The following is an 18,067-nucleotide window of genomic DNA, read 5'->3' on the forward strand; positions in this document are numbered from 1 at the left end:
TGCATCCAGGTGCATCCCAGCCTCCACATATCCCACAATGCACCACATGAGCACTGTGCATTGGGTGGGGATACCTCCATGAGGTGGGCACTCTAGGTGCCCACCTCTGCAAGCAGCCTGAGCACACACACGATCCTGGCCCCAGGGTTAAGGGTGCGGCCTTAACGTTGGCTAAAGGCCGGGCTTCAGAGTCAAGTTAGGTGGGTGGGTGGGCAGCGCCAGGATCCATGTGGATCCCGGCATTGCACACCCAGGTTGGGCTGCCCTAGCCTGTCTGCTGCTGCACATGGCAACTAGAATACTTGCAAAGGCCGGTGGTTTGCCTCATGGCAGTGGCGGGCGGGGGGCTCGCAGAAGCAAAGGGGCTCGCAGTGGGGTGGCCTCACAGCAGGGGCGGTCCAGGCACACAAATTACTTCAGTGTTCCACTGCACCTGCCCACTCACCATCTGCACCACCATCACAATGCAGTGGGCAGCAGTGACAATGAGGGTGGGCAAGTGGTGGGAGACACTTTTCCACTCACCCACCCACCCATCTGCCCACCCACCCTGCTGGAACTGCAAGAGCAGCAAGTGGCAGCATCAGGGTGGGTGCGTGGGTGATAGGGGGACACCCTCGCCCACATGCCCATCCTCCTACACCTACTGGCCTGGTAACACAAATGGCCTCTGTACACGCGCAGAGGCCCAAAATGGGTTGCAGATTGACTGGCCTGTTATTTGAGAGGCTAGGAGGGGGTGGCAGTAGTGGAGTGATAGGACGGCAGAGTCGCCACTTGCCTACAGTGGCAGTGAAGGGGGCAAGGGGGGAGTTCCCCCTTTTACCTTCTACACACCACCACTATGCAGTGGGATGTTGGAGGGCGCCGCTGCGGTGGCCATAGACACAGCTTTGGGGAGGGTGAGGGGCGAGAGGAAGGTTCTCCCTTCTACCTTCCCAAACCATGTTGCTGTGTGGTGGGATGGGGCGATAGGGGCAGCTGAGGCAAGAGTGATCTCCTTCCAGTTCCCCATCCCACCACACACAAGCATGGTTTGAGAAGGTAGAAGGGGGGATTTTCCCCCTCACCCCCCTCAACCACCACTGGTGGCTTGTTCTTAAGAGTAAGAGGTACCTTTCCCCTTCCCCCCTGCTACTTACTATGGAGCAGCCTTTTACTTGTATGGGCAATCCTTTCCAGGTACACCCTTCACAGGCGTGTCCCCTTGAGCCCCTCAGGCCAGCTTGTGAACTGGGGTTTCAAGCCAGGCTTGGCCTGACTCAAACTCGGACCGGCTTCCCTCTGTGTTCAAGCACAAGCCTTCAAACTGAGCGAGCTCCTACTCAAGCCTGTTGCAGCAAGAGAAGGGGGTAGTGGCACCAGTGGCAAGGAAGGCAGGTGCACACTCCCTGTTGCCTGCCTGCCCTTCCATCCACTGTGGCCAGGAGGGCAACTGGACAGGGGTAGTGGTGGGAACACGCCATCGCCCTTGCCACCAGCTGAGTGCCCTGAGTGACCATTTGCCAGCTTTAATGTGTAGGGTGGCCCAGCCCTGCATGCCTACTGAGCGAGCAGACGGGGAGGAGAGCTGGTTTTGTGGTAGCAAGCATGACTTGTCCCCATAGCTAAGCAGGGTCTGCCCTGGTTGCATATGAATGGGAGACTTGATGTGTGAGCACTGCAAGAGATTCCCCTCAGGCGATGGAGCCGCTCTGGGAAGAGCAGAAGGTTTCAAGTTCCCTCCCTGGCTTTTCCAAGACAGGGCTGAGAGAGATTCCTGCCTGCAACCTTGGGAGAAGCCGCTGCCAGTCTGTGAAGACAATACTGAGCTAGATAGACCAATGGTCTGACTCAGTATATGGCAGCTTCCTATGTTCCTATGAGATGAGGGGAGTGTGCCTTATGCCTGGGCTACTTGGGAATCCAGCAGCTGCCTTCACCAGCCATTGCATCAGATGTGGGAGTGTGATTTGGGACCAGGCAGGGGGCATCTGCCATATCCCTCCCGGTTCTGGGGTGTGTGTGTGTGTTCATGTTGGCTCTTCCTTTGGGACTGGCTGGCAGCTGTAGATGCTCTCTTTTCTCCTTCCATCCCTGCCTTGTGAGCAGGAGGTTTGGGGCATCAGGACAAAGTTTAGTGCCTTTGCTAGTGCTGAGGTTGCCAGGAAAGGGTTAATTGCAGGCTACCAGTCAGGGAGCTGCAAAGCAGGACTGCAGCTTGGGGCCTTCTGAGAGGTCTCCTTGGGTCACGTGATCCCCCTGGCCACTCAGGGGGCTGCTGCTGCCAGGGGCAGGGTTGGAGGACCAACATAGCAATCTGTGGCTGCCTGCCTTGAGGAAAGCCTGTAATATTGATCCTCAGTCTCTCATGTTCCCTGCCAAGACTTCACCAAATGCTCATGTGTTTGCTGTGAGGCTTTAAATAGGGTTGCAGCTGTATGCAGGAGGTTACCATGTTTTCTGCTCATGTGAATAGCTTCACAATCACATACACCATTCTGGGCTCCTTGGAGAAAGAGCAAGATATAGATGTCAATATAAATAAATAATAAATATAATATTGGAGAACAATGTAGCCTGATCCTATGCAGTTAGGTCAATACACCTCAGTGGCTTAGGCTTGTTTAACTGTATACAGACAAATCATTTAATGCACTGTCGAGGCTTTATATATCGTTCAAACAGTAGTGCTTTTCTGTCTTTTCTTTTTTTGCTACACAGCAGACAATCAGAAAAATAGGGTTAGGAAAGTGCTTGCTCTCCTAACCTCATTTAGGAGGGTGGCTCCAGAGGAGCGTTTGCTGCTGTTGCACCGCCAGGATCGGGCCCAATTCCACCAGTACACATGTGCAGGAAAACCCAGGCTGGGTGTCCTTAGCCTGGTTTTGCCTGTGTGCGAATAGCTTCCAAGAGTTGCTGATGTCCAGCCAGACATTGCCAAACATTTCTGGGTCCTTATGGAAATTGGACATATGCATGCCTTGTGAACCTCTCATTTCGCAATCAGCTGGCATTATAGGAATTATGAGAATAGCCCATAGATGCATTCCTATTCCTGCCTGTAAGACAGGGATATACCCCCTGAGAACTGTCACTTGTCTTACAGAAACTCATTTGGCTTCCCTTAAATTCTCAAATTGTTCTCCTTGGAAGAAACTTTGAAATGTCAAATTTCACTTAACATATCAGTGCTATCCCTACTTTTAGCCTGCTAGAGCCAGACTTGGAATGCAAAGCTGTGCCTTATCTTTTTAAGTAGGGTTCCCCTTTGCCCCTTTCCATTTTGTTTAGTTCATAAGTGCAAAGTTTGAAAACATGTTTTAGAGAAGGGAGAATGCGTATAACCCAAGGCCTTTTTTAGTCAGAAAGCTAATATATCACTACATTTCCATAATTTCTTTTGCAATAACACAAGCTGACATTAGTCATTTAATGTTTTCGGGCAGGGTTCCATTTATATGCTTTGGCTGTGCAATATAATCTCTCCAGTTCAGTCTGCGTTACTGGCATTCTAAGAGACACTGGAACAGACTGTACTGTTTGCTTAGATCAGTGGAACATTTTGCATAGAGGATGGGGAAATGCACAGATTCACATTCTCACAGAAGTTTAGTAGAGTTACATACAATAAATGCATTTGCAATAGTTACAATTCACATTCTGGAAATGAATAGCCCCTTCAGATGGCAATGCAGGCTGAAGATTTATTTGGGCTTATAGCCTCAAGTTTGGTGGCAAAAGCATCTCTGTATCATGTTAGGCTAAAAGAAGTATTAGTCTAGATTGAGATGTCACTACTCTTTAAGGAGTAACATGATGAAATTGATGAATAACCACATTTTTATCCTGCCCTTTCTCCAAGGAGTTCAGGGTGGTGGAATGCATGCTTCTCCCCACACACCCTTTTATCTTCACAATAATCCTGTCAGGCTGCGAGTGAGTTACTGACCCAAGGTCATTCAGTGAACTTCACAGCCCAGACTTCGGCAAAGAAAAGGTGTATAGTGCACAGCACCTATTTGCAAATAATACATTTTAGAGGACGTATGTAAGCCCCCCCCCTCGGTAAAGCAGGCGTGCACAACTCAAATGACCTAGTTGGCCGAAACCAACTGTGACTTGGATCATGGGGGCCAAGGTCAATTTTTATGTTGCTGATTATTAAAGTAACACCTAATATCAATCAATTAATTAAATCAAATTAGAGTGAAATTAAAATGAATTTAATCAAAACTTAACTTTTGGAGTTCTGGCAGGTCAAGATTTAAATATAAAATAAATTGAATTAAAATTCATGCTAATAAAATAAATACAATAAAATCTATACAAAATACATAATAAAATGTATGATAAAATGCATTGTTCTTCCATTCCACCTCTGCAAATCATCACACTTAACATGGAGCACTTTTAAGGAGCACTTGCTTTTCTCATAATTTTGGATAAGAAGATTACACTTTGATCAGAAGCGAGAGGGGGGGAAGAAAGAGGGAAAGGATGGGCCAGGAGGCTTGGCTTGAGAAAGAAAGGGGGGAGAGAGAGAGAGAGAGAGAGAGAGAGAGAGAGAGAGAGAGAGAGAGAGAGAGAGAGCAGGCTTTATGAAAGGATCCACCCCATCCCGCCAAACTTCGATGCATTTTCTTTTACATTTCTGCCACCGTGCGGCTGAGGGATGGCTGCCAGTGACGGTGCCCAGAGCAAGCCAGGCTTGCAATGATCTTTCCACTGTGCAGGCGTACCTTGCAGTTGGGATGAGATGCGGGGCCAAACGGCAGCCCCTGCATCGCTCTGGGAGCTGCCGCTGCCTGGCAGGAGGAGAGAAGGACTACGCCTGGCTTACCCCCCGGCAGCCATCCCTCAGCCACACAGTGGCAGAAATTGAAAGAAAATTAAAAATAAATACACTGAGGTTTGGATCAGGAGAGAGGCATGGGGGAGCAAGCGGAATAGCCCCATGGGTCAAGAAAAAAGGCCTTGTGGGCAGTATGTTGTTCAGGCCTGAGGTAAAGTGTGCCATCAAGTTGGTGTCAACTCCTGGAGACCACTGTTTTTGTCTTTGGTAGAATACAGGAGGGTCTCTAGCCATCCCCCAAATAATGCTGATAAGTATAGGGAAATTTGCCCCCGCAAAACATCTAAGGGATGGACCACATTTGGTTTCAGACTGAAGAAAATTGAACCTTCTTCTTGCTTACCAATTCAGGCTGTATGCAATATTGCACACTGTTCAGCCACTTAACCTACATTAAATTCACTGACATTTAAGCAGCCATGATGGCAACTACAATACCATTATATAATTTGACTTTGTATCCAAATGCATAACTATGGTGACCTATAAAATGTGTCACAGTTTCAGTTTAGACATTCTCTTTTTGTACACATTTCAGAGAAGTATCTCATAAGCTATGTCATAATTATTTATCATAAAACTAAATTCTCAGCATTCTGTTCATTAAACTAAAAAATGCAAGAGGCAAGCCAGTTTAGCTTTAGGTCTTGCAATTTTCAAATGGTTTTATCTAAGACTAAGACAGTTTTAGCTAGGATTCTTCAACCTGAGTTGAATTTATTGTAATATTTTCATAGAAAATGTGTTTCAGTGAGACATAAAATAAACATACAGTATGTGTGTCATTATCAAGCATGTAATATCCAGATGAAACAGATGGGTGATACAAGTGCCAGTGTAAATGGTCTGATCCTAATCCTTATTTTGAACATTCAATTAAAACTAATTTTATTAATTTAAAAAAAAAGGATTCATGAACAATCGGCACTGTTTACCTTTTGGGCAAACCTATCAAATATTTTATATGTTTATGCTTAAAATTTCTCTCTCTCTCTGATCCAATGTTTAAATGGGTTATTCTATGACTTAAAACAAAGTTAGAAAAGCAACCATTATAGATAAACATTTTACTAAGAGAAAAATGGGATTTGCTTTAAAAAAAAAACTATTTTCTTCAAAAAGCTACCAGCACTGAATCAAAATTGAGGCATAAATCTGTTTTATTCCCTATTCCAGATTTTAGCATGAGACTGCCTGATCTCATTGGAATAACATCATTAGCTATCATAGAAAGGTTTCCTCAAAATGCTTGCATAGTGTGCCAGAACAGAATATTACTCAGGTATAATTAAACCATTATGTACTGATAATAGTCCCAGTCAGCACTCTCAATGCCTTTTTCTCTAATGGGACTGAAAAACAAATAAAAAACTACCAACCTAGCTGGTTATCAAGGGTCTGTCCATCTTCAGCTGTGCCTTGTTGCCAGGCAACATAAGCAAATCCTGATTCTCTCATCACCAGCAGGGTTTTCATTGATTTTTCTTTTCCAAATTATGCATATCTGCATACTGGGATTGGGGACCCCCAGAAGAGAGAGAGAGAGAGAGAGAGAGAGAGAGAGAGTGTGTGTGTGTGTGTGTGTGTGTGTGTGTGTACCCTTGTGTGTGGCCCTCTGTGAATTGTGTTATTTTGGCCTTGGAGAGTTGCCATAGCAGAAGAGCTGTGAAAAAGATTTTTGAGGAGAAATCAGATTATGAAGAAGAGTTTGAGCCAAGATGAGAAAGGGCAATGACTGAACTACTGAAAAGAAGTCAAGAATAGCAGCTTTCTACTCTTGAGCATCATGCATTCAGCCACAGTGGCACCAGGAGCCAGAGAGACTGGGGCCTAAGTATCTGCAGATAAGCTTCACCCATTTTGTGGATTACAAATATTTATGAAACTCCTGTATTGTGGGGGGAGTTTTTCTTCTTTCTACTCTTGTGAATAACCACGTTTTGAGGGATTTAGATACGAGTGTGTGTTGTGTTCTGTAAATAAGTATTGATTTGTTTAAATTGATTCATAAATATTAGTGCTTTTAACAGCTTAGGGTTTTCTTTTGTCTGTAAATTCATTTAGTGTTCAGGAGGACTGTGAACTCTGAGAGAAATGGGAGAAGGCTGCCAGGCACCACTCTATGTATTTGTGTGTGTGTTTATATATGCAGATGGCAAATACAAATATAACAAAAAATTATATATCACTTTTTAATAGAAGTCCCCAAAGCGGTTTATATATATACAAAAAATCAAAAACAAACAAATAAAATGGCTCCCTGTCCCCAAAGGACTCAAAATCTATAAAAGAAACATAAGATAAACATCAGCAACACCCACTGGAGGGATGCTGTGCTGGGGATGGATAGGGCCAGTTGCTCTCCCTCTGCTCAATAAAGAGAATCACCACTTTTTAAAGGTGCCTCTTTGCTCATTTAGCAGGGCATGTGCATATGCTCAGTTAGCATATGCATATATGTATTATATATGTATACACACACACACACACACACACACACACACACACACACCAGGAAGGGTCTGAATTACTATTGCAGCACTGCTAAACACCATGGCTGCCCATACCATTAGGGCCCTGGAAGCAAAGAAGAGCTTGATTGGATTCCTCTCTCACTAGCCTAGCTGTAAAGACCAGGATGTGCACAAAACCAGATTCTGCGGTTCGGTTTGAGTCAGAATTGGCCTAGAATTGATGTCCCAGGTTTGAGATCTGTTTCTGTCGAACTGACTCGTGCTTCAGTTCGAGCTTGAAACATACCGAAAATCGTTCTAAAAGGTTCTGCCATAGAGAATAATAGGGATTTGAACCAGCCCATAATTCCCCATGGGGACACCAAAAACAGGTTGGGTGGTGGGCCCCATGGGTGGCAACTACCACACAACCCCCAAAGCAATCAGGCAAAGGTGATTTTTAAGGAATTTTTATTCTGTTTGTAATAATAATAATAATAATAATAATAATAATAATAATAATAATAATAATAATTCGATTTCTATACCGCCCTTCCAAAAATGGCTCAGGGCGGTTTACAAAGAGAAATAACAAACAAATAAGATGGCTCCCTATCCCCAAAGGGCTCACATTCTAAAAAGAAACTTAAGACACACACCAGCAACAGTCACTGGAAGTAATGTGCTGGGGGTGGATAGGGCCAGTTACTCTCCCCCTGCTAAATAAAGAGTAATGACTTCTTCATAGGGAACCTCACCATTCACAATGAAGAGGTCACTAAAACCAAAAATCCACACAGTGTATCAACACAGGGCTAGGCTCACCCGGATAAAAGAGCCTGTGTGCCACTTTCCTGGGGTTGAAGACTTGGGGAGTGAGTGGCTGCCCCTCCTGCCTGCCTCACACCCAGCCCCACCAGCAGGGAGACCCCTCCCTCTGACTGCCACTCTTGTCCGAGCCTTGCTCAGGATTCAACAAGTGTCACCCATCATCCTTACACTGGGTGCTTTTAGGGGCTTAAAAAAAATTCTTTTTAACCCTAGCATCTACCTGGCACCCACCTAAACACCACAACATGCAGCAAACAGCAATCTTCCTCCCAAACGTGGCCCTATTTAAAAACCAAATGTAGTGGGCAAAGGGGTTCCTCCTCCTCTTGACAACTTCAGCTGGAGTCCCAGGGACCAGGAGCTGTAGGCCCAGTACAGCAGCACACCTAGCACAGACTCACAGCTGGGGCAAGGGGGCAGATGCGGGGGGTCAGTAGGGCCACTCATCCACCTACCCAAACAAAATAACTTTTTGAAAGAATGAAAATAAATTAAAGAAGCTAAAAGGCCAAAAAAAGGGAGGGGGGGAGATCGAGAGAGATTTAAAAAGCCCCTCTCTGTCTCAGACCAGTCAGGCCCAGTCATTGCAGTTAAAACAAAAGACCAAAAACGACAAACTACAGCAGCAGGGCCAAAGGCACAAGGGCCCAAATGGGCAGGCAGACAGCAGGAGCAGGTGCAGCAGCACTCAAAAATAGAAGTAGCGGGGGGGGGGGCAATTAAAAAAAGAATCCAAGGGAAGGCTCCAAGCACAGCAGTCAAGGCAGGCAATTGCACATTTCTGAGCAGAGCAGAGATTCCATTCGGTAGTCAGCAGCTCCCTCTCCATTCCACAGAGTCCAGACCACTCCAAGAAGCAGTGATTTTGCTAGGTCAAGGGCTATCCTTAAATACATTTTGAATCCCACTCACCTCTGCATTCCCCTTGTCTCTCTCCCAACCAATGGAGGCACAGTTGCCCCAACAACACACTGGCTGGCAGGGTGGCAAGCCAACCAGGGGAGAAGACACAGCTAACCAATCAGAAACCAGTGGCAGGAGAGCCAAACTGACATCGTGACAAAAATGTCACAAAATGGCCACCGTCATTGTGAAATGGATGCCTGGCACATTTCACAGCTTGAGCTATTCAAACCCATTCAAACTGGCTCGATTAGAACCATGCTCGGCTCAAACTCAGACTGGTCTCATTTCTATGAGGCTGGTCCAGTTCGAACCAGGACCAGCTGAACTGGGTCAGTTCATGTCGAGCCGGCTTGCACACCCCTAGTAAAGACAGCAGCAGCAGTACAGCAGAAGCCACACTGCATTGTGTTTGGCTGGGCTGGGAGGCTGTCCATGGCAAATGTTGATTTACTAATTATGTTATTTCACATGCTTCATTCAGGAACAGCCCTGTACAGTAGAAAGCCAAGGACTGTTCATAGCTTTCTTCCTATCTATGGCATTCTAGGGAATCCCATGTTGTTTCTAGCCCTTCTCTGCATCTAAGCCTGTCAAAAGTCTCGGACAGGACGGGAAAATACCTGCATTACTACTATACCAGCTTTGCATACCCTTTCCCTCCATTCAGAAAGTTGAGGACTCAGTGCCAGGTTTTTCCAGCTTGTTGCAACTATCCAGCCACCTGCATGACCCATTCTACTTTTGAGACTCCTACACAGATAGGAATTGCTGAAAGAATCAAAGCATTTTGTTCTCTTACCCCATATTCAGTATGAAGGGGAGTATAGACAAAGGATAGTAGGAGTGGCAGTGTCACAGAATCACAGCAAAAATAGAAAGTGATAGAAGACGAATGAATTGAGAAATTGGACGCAAAGACAAACATGTGGCATGGAGAAAGAGAAGTAGGTGGAGAAAGAGAAAAAGAGGAGTAACAAGGTGAAGATACAATGAAATGCAAAAAAAAGAAAGAAAGGAGAGTTCTTCTAGGATGTATCTGAAATAACTGTTTCAGCTCCTTATTCATTCGTTCATTCATTCATATATATCCTGCTCTTCCTCTGAGGAACCCAGAGCGGTATACATGGTTATCTTTATCCTTGCAGCAACCCTGTGAGGTAGGTTAGGCTGAGAGATCCATGACTAGTCACCCAGTGAGTTTCATGGTTGAATGGGGATTCAATTTAGTCACTTATATTTCCATATCAATTTGGAAATTTATATAAATTACATTTATATCCCACCTTTCTTTCATCATGAAACACAAGACAGTGTACATGGGGCTCCCAGGCCTTTACCCAATCAGGTATTGTCTAGATGTGCCAAGACCTGTGTAACCAGCAAAGTTACAGAATCATGTGCCCTGGCACTCTTTGGGTTCCCCTTAAATTTGTCTGCAGGTAAAACAGTGTACATTTGTGCGATAACAAAAGTTGTCTCCCACTTCCTGTACAACCAGAAACTTAACTTGTAACAGATTTTCCTTAAGAAATCCAAGATAGCCCTATTTTCAGCTCAGATCTGCTTGCAACTCCTCTACCCTAGCTGGCATCCTAATTAACAAGCTCATACACTTTGAAGGACTGCAGGGATGTGCTGGAAGCCCTCCTGCAGCTTCCTCAGTACCCATGTGTGTGCGCTTTTGCACCAGAGCCCTTAGAGTTTGGAACGTTCCCTGTTCTCCCATGAATCTCAGCAACAGGTTTCTGATCTTGCAGAGCCCATCTGGAGTGCAGCAAGGGCTCTAAACTAAAGGTTATGGCACAATAGCATGCATGCAGGAGGACTGGGAGAGTTGTGCAAGGCATATACCTGCAGTTGTGCAAGACACATGAGCAGTTGTGCAAGGCATATCCCTCTTGGCACATCCCTGTAGTTCCTCTTAGGTGCACACTTTCTTAGTCAGGACATCAGCTACTATTAAGTATTCAGATATTTTCTTTAACATTTGTTTCATTTAAAATATTTCCATTAATAATCAGCTTCCAGTATTTAAAGAAACCACAAAATCAAAATGAAGACAAATAATAAATTAACCAATTTAACAACAAATATTAAAACAGCAGCAAAAATGGCAACATGAAAGCTCTGCTTCATTACTCTTCTATAAAGTGATCATAGTTTACCTGAAGAGTTTCTTTTCAGATGATAATGAGAATTATCTCACTGTGCTTTATTAAAATGTATTGTTTCATAATGAAGATCTGCTTATTCAACTTAAGCTTATGAAAATTTATGTTAAAAAAGAATTTGAAAGCAACTTGCTGATATTTAAGAACAACAAAGTGTTCAGTAATTTATAAGGCCAAATGACTAGCATTATAATGCATCTTTTCATCTTTATCACTGTAAAACAATATTGTATCACTCAGCTAGCTAGCATGATAATGCAGCTAGCTTAAAGATGTGATACTGTTTTACAATGATAAAGATGAAAATATTTCTTCAAATTGTACTATTAGGAATGTTTGATTAAGGGCACTAGCGGAAACAAGCTAGAGAAAGTTAATCATGTTTATACTTCCTTGAATGTCATGGATCATAAGCACCCAGTTACTGCTGAAAATATGAGACAAGCTTCGGAGTAGGGATGTGCGGATTGTTTCAAGGTTGAATGGATTCAACTAGAATCTGGTTAATTTGAGTGATTCAACCCCAAAATGAATCTGCCTAGTCACTCCTGGCCAAATTCGAGCTCAAATCAAATCTCCACAGATTATATTCAAATCAGTTCAAGTTTTGAGTTTCTCTTATAGTCATTCCGACTGTTTCCCAGCTTTTATTTTTAAAAAGTTAAGCTCTAGCCCTTGTAGAAGTGGAATTATGGAGCAAAATGTATGGTCATTATTTGTGAAGTGTTTATACTTTTTGGTGTGTAATGACTTTTCCTCATAATGAATCCCTATGAGTATTCATTACACACCAAAGAGTCTAAACACTTCAAAAATTCCTAAAAAAATAAACTGAGTACCCCACTGGCTTGAGGGTTGGGAGTAGTGGGCACATGGGATGCCACTAATCCCTCCCCCCCATCCACAAGGCAGTGAGGTACAATTTTTTAGGAATTTTTGAATTGCTTGTGTGTGGTTGGTATGTAATGAATCCTCATAATGATTCATTATGAGGAAAAGTCATTACATACCAAAGAGTCTAAGCACTTCAAAAATAGTGACAGCACATTTTGCTCCATAACTCAATTTCTACAAGGGCTAGAGCTTAACTTAAAAAAAAGAAAAGAAAGCTGGGAATCAGGGTTACGATTAGGGTTAGGGCTGCTTCAAATCCCCATTATACCTTATGGGAGAAATATACAAAATCACTTAAAACTAAAAATTCATTTTAAAAAGTTGATTTTTTAAAATGAATTTTTAGTTTTTAGTGATTTTGTCCCACTACCTTGAAATTTGGGTGGTATGTGGCACTCATGGGGGGCCTACCAACCACCCCACCTTGGTGCCCCTTGGACCTTTAATCAGAATCAAATCTAAACCAACTCGAATCTAATCTGATCAGATATGAGTTTGCTCACTCAATTCAACGTCCTCGAATCAAACTGCAAAAATTGATTTGTGCACATACCTCCTTCTGAGTAAACATGCTTAGGATTATATTAAGTGCCTAAGGCAGTGTCCTTCATTGCAAGGCCCAGGAGCAAGTGGTGGTTTCCATAGACTCCAAGTGTGGCTCCCTCATAAATTTATAGGGCCTGTGAAAAGCTTCCGCTGAAGCCAAATACTCCGCAGAGTCCCCCAGCATTACACTCAGGTGAATAGTCCCACCATGCAGTGCTCTGCTTTTCCAAGCACCAGTGGGGCTCCTGTAAAGGAAACATAGCTCTCTCAAGCCCCAGCATCATTTTGAGAGGCATGGATGGAATGCTGAAAAGTGCAGCCTTTCCCAGCACTTCCCCCATATAGTTCCATGGGGAAAGTGCTAGGGAAAACTATACTCTCCAGCACTCCATGCACGCCTTCCAAGATGATGCTATGAATCCCTGTGCATAGATACTGAGCCTGCAGTAAGGTTGGACTGAGCCCCAAGAAAAAAAGATACATCCTTTATTATAAAGCTCACTTATATAAACTTTTCCCACCAGTTCCTTAAATGATTAAGAATCCATCTCATGGTTTTCTTAATATCTGGATTGATATGAATTTGAAAGTTTTAATATAAAGTCATATTAGAGACCACCTGTGTAAAGCTAAGACCAGATATGAAAGTCTTGAAATTATACAACATTGGGACCTTAATTCATAACAATATCACAACAAATAAAACTCAGGATTCATCCAATTATATTTATTTTATTATCTGTAAGTACATGTTCTTTTTAATGGATCTTCCCTACTTTGAACGTAATTGCTTTGTTTGAGTAGCATTGCTGCATGCCACATCTTCAAGTCATTTTCTTACAGAGGAACTCTTTGCAGATTTCTGTGCAAGTCTATCAAGTCTATTGTTTTTGAAGCTAAAAACATGTTTTCTTGTAAATGGTGCACTGTATTCTAGTAAGGCCCTCATCTAATTAAGATGAGGAAAGAATCTAACATAAATTAAAGTTAGCACTTGCACATACCAGTGATTATCGCTTCTCGGCCTTTTGGCTAAGATCAAGTGTAGTGAGTACCAGTGATTGAAAGGCCCAACTAGATGTTACTTTAAGCACTTTGCCCCTGCATGTCTGGACCGGTTCCGCCCCCCCCCACTTTAGGTGATCCAGTCTGGCTGAGGCTGCAGGGCTGCTGTCCCTCCACCCCATAAAATTAAAAACAAAAACCCAGCCTGGGCTTTGCTTTCTCTTTAAAAGAAAACTTTTTATTTCAAGACTTTGGGTAGATTTAATGCTGCCGTTGGACACGCTTTTAATCAAGCCCCAGCAATCTTGTCCTACATGTGATTTAATCAGAGACAGGGCCACCTGGCTGGAGTGCCACAGCCAGACTTCTCTCCTTGCCTTGTTACTGGACAAATATAAAAACCTCCCAAGTGAATGCCTACATGTGGCTAGCAGTCCTCTGGAAATGGTTTTGCACTAGAGGTATACCCCCACCACCATCCCAGAGTTAATCAAACACTCTGTGAGAGGCTTTAGGAAACAAAAGGGGGGAAACTGGTTTATTAAAAAGCTATAAAATTAAGTTGTCTTTAGGCTTCAGCGTTTTGGTTGCATTTAGAAATACTTAAAATTGTTACAATCAAGTTGCACAACACCCAGCATGGTTTGGAGCATTGGCTACTGTTTCTTATTCTGTTACATTATGAGTAATACTAGTACAGAATCTGGGATAGCAAAGCAACACACTCAAAGGAAAATAAATTCAAATACAAGTTCTTGCTAAACACTTTCTCCTAAGCTAAACTTCTGAAAGCCACTCACCTTGACTTCCCTTTCCTTAGACTTAACCAAACCCCTGGAAAGCCCAAGCCCCTTCAGTCTTGTCCCCTAAGAGCTGCAGACTCACCATGAGGTGATTCAGTCAAACACCATTGTTCCTTCCCACTTCAGTCACACCTTCTTCATCCCAGAAGCCACCTGGAAACCCCAAGAACCCACCCAACCAGCCAATCGATTGTGTTATGACCTAAGCTCTCCAGTTTGTCAATCAGGGTCACCTGCTATCTCTCCATTAACTCTATCAGTGCTGGCTGGTTGCCCACTACAACCTTGTTTAAAGTCATGTCTGGTTGTAGTGCTAAATGTGAGATTTCAGCCTGTGCTCAGCTCTTCCATGTATTATTTTTTATTTATTTATTTGATTTTTATACCGCCCTTCCAAAATGGCTCAGGGCGGTTTACAATTAAAACCGCAATTAAAAACATTTGAAACTGCTGGGATTGAAAATGGCTTAACTTTGGATGGATCGTGTCTATGGCTATGCAATACCCACCCAAGCTAGAGCTTTGGTTGCTCCTACACACTGTGTGATAACTATTGCAGTGTGTGTTCTGTCCATGTGGAGCACAGAGCAAACACCAGTGGATGGTTTTTAAGAGAACATTACTCGGGGTGAGGCAGAAACTCAGGTTGTGGTCAAGAAATGGTTAATAGGGTTTGCAAACTGCTTAATTGCAAATTGTTACTTGCTAGAAGTCATAAATCTCACTTACCCGAATGCAGGGCGAGAGGCCCTGTTTGGGATCTGGAGATAGCTGGGCGCTAACCATGACACCTTCAAGGACACAGCATCTGGCTAAGGAAAGGAGTGAATTAGCTGGAACAAGATAAAGGGAGGGATGGAATGCCCAATTATAAGCTAGAGAAAATACTGCCAAATTGTAATATGAGCATGATTATAATAATTGTAATATGATGGATAAATGATGCTAACCAATGAAGATTGTATCCACTGAATGTGAGTATAAGAACTGAACCTGGAATGTAATCTTTATCTCAGGTTGGGAGCGATTCCACTGAGATCAATTGCCAGGCAATAAATCTGTTTTTTCTCAATCGCTGGTGACAATCTTTCACTTTGAGCTCGGGAGGGAATTCTGCTACAGGAGGACAAAGGCATTAAGATGTCATTAGTGAACTTGCTGACTTGCACACAAAGAATAAGAACAAAACAGGAATAGGAAGGAGAATAAAAACAGCTGGCTAGCCCAGCCAATACAGAGGAAAGTATAGCGCCCCCTCTGGCTTCATAGTAGATTGCATACAAACTATGTAGCAAGCTAAGCTGAGAGACCTTAAAGGCCAAGTTGAAGACAGATAATCCTGGAGAGAATTTGTCTATGTGGTCGCTAAGAGTCGACACCAACTTGACAGCAATCAGTCAAACTGCAGCTGTTGCATATCACAACAATAACTTGAATCAGGTCACATTAGTTCTCAAAGTGCAGAGCAAGCAAATATGTAGATGTAGATAATACCACACAGAAAACCAATCAGTAAATGTGAACATGCAAAAAATATCTGCTCAGCCTCAGACAGTGAACAGACATTTCATAAAGAACGTAAAGAACAGGCAGGTGCCATGACTGATAGAAAAGAGTGGCAGAGGGAGGCCATCTTAAACAAGCACTCCCATGACCCTCTTTGATTGGCAGGACTACCCCCAAGTACTACTCCCAAGGCCCACAGACATCCACCTGGCCCCGTTGACTCTGCCTTGTGCCTTATTCCTCATTTCTCTTCAAGGGGGTGAGGGTAACTTTGCCCCATATGCAGGCACAAACTGGGGGAACAAGTTTCTGCTTGAGCTAGTTTGTGGGCTTTTGCCACATCTCCCCACTGCTTTCAGTTCTGCAAGTGGCCCCTGTTCCCACATTAATGTTGTATCTGTTTTGCAAATTTTGCAAATATTGCAAATTACTAATCACATTTCCTTTGCTCAAGGGATAGTGGAATATTTTTGCTAAATGGCAAAGGAGCAGAGTATTGCAAAAGTGAGAGAGCTGGTTATTGTTTATGTTGATGAAAATTGTTAATATTGATGTATTTTCCCCAAAGGTGGGGAAATGATAACCTGCAACTGTGTTTTGCAAGTTCTGTAATAACCGCATTTTGGGCTTTGATCTCTAATAAAAATCCATTACTAGATGAATACCCTGTTAACAACTTGCTACATTTTACAAATACACCATGGGATATTTTCTTCCTAATAAGTAAGGAAGCACATATGTGGAGACTAGATTATTCACTTAGCTAATACTTTATATTTCATTCCTTCTTTATAGAGAACAAGTCTTCAGGATATTTTGGATTCAAAAGGAATAAGAGGATGTTTTGAAAGGGCATTTCCATCAAGCCTCAAAATGCAACTTAGCTGATAGGAGCCATGATAGAATACTCTGCAGATACAGGATGTGATATAGTCCTCTCTGCATGGATGAGGGTGGAGGACTATGCATATGATCATAACCCTTGCATATTTTATAAAGCTGGGCAATGAATACAGGTGGCTCTCATTATTTGCAAGGATTCCATTCTCGGCTATAGGAGTAAATATGGAAACTGTGAATAATGGACCCTTGAAACAATGGGAATAGGGGAGTTAGGTTCCTAAACAAAAAAGTGCCCCCAAAAGCAAGTGAGACAGAAATAAGAGGAGAAAAGGACAGTACCTTATTCACACAGATACACACGCACAAGCACATGCACATGCACATACACATACACATACACATACATATACATATACACCTACAAAGTGGCTCTCTGCTGGAAAATGGCAGCCAGAAATGACATTAGAAGTCATTTATGGCAACTCAAAACCATGAATTTTGCCTATTTACTACCCATGGATAATGAAACTGGGTCTCTAAGACCTCAATCACAGATATATGAAACTGCAGATACAGAGTCCGCAGATAACGAGGGCCACCAGTACTACACACATACACACTACCCTGGGCATGTTTATTTTGTATGCAAGTATCTATTCCCAAGTACATGGCCCATGTTTCTGATCTAACTTTCTTTCTCACACATACACCCATACTCATCTAACACTTTTAATGTAAAGTTTAAAATGACTTAGATGCTTTCAGGCACCTCTGTTTTCATGACTAGTTTGGCTCATAGGATTCAAACCAGCTAAAATGACTTGAAGTCCGATTGAAAGCAAGTTTTAAGATAGCCACCTTGGCTAACCTCTCACTGGTTTCAGTGGAACTTTGTCATTGGGGTTTCTGGGTATAAAATAGAATCAATTAACAAAAGGAATTTACATAACAATCCAATTGTTTTTTGTGAGTGTTGTGCAAAGCCATTGCTGAAAAGTGATGGAGGTGAGGAATTTTAACTCATGTTTAAATTGTAATATTCTACAAGCTCCCTAATAAAGTTTCATAAATTACCCTGGAATATACAGTATTATTGTCCCAGTTAGAAAGAAGCAAAACCTATAATTTCCATACAGATGTAATTTAAAATTTACATATTCAAAATAGACTCAGGTGATTTATTATCTGCATACACTTTTTTCACCTCAAGCAAACTAATGCTTTTAATTTGTATGTAAATAAATGATAAACCAAGTCTAAAATACATTAGAAAAA

Source organism: Hemicordylus capensis, chromosome 4 (genome assembly GCF_027244095.1).
Source record: "Hemicordylus capensis ecotype Gifberg chromosome 4, rHemCap1.1.pri, whole genome shotgun sequence".
Classification (NCBI taxonomy): domain Eukaryota; kingdom Metazoa; phylum Chordata; class Lepidosauria; order Squamata; family Cordylidae; genus Hemicordylus; species Hemicordylus capensis.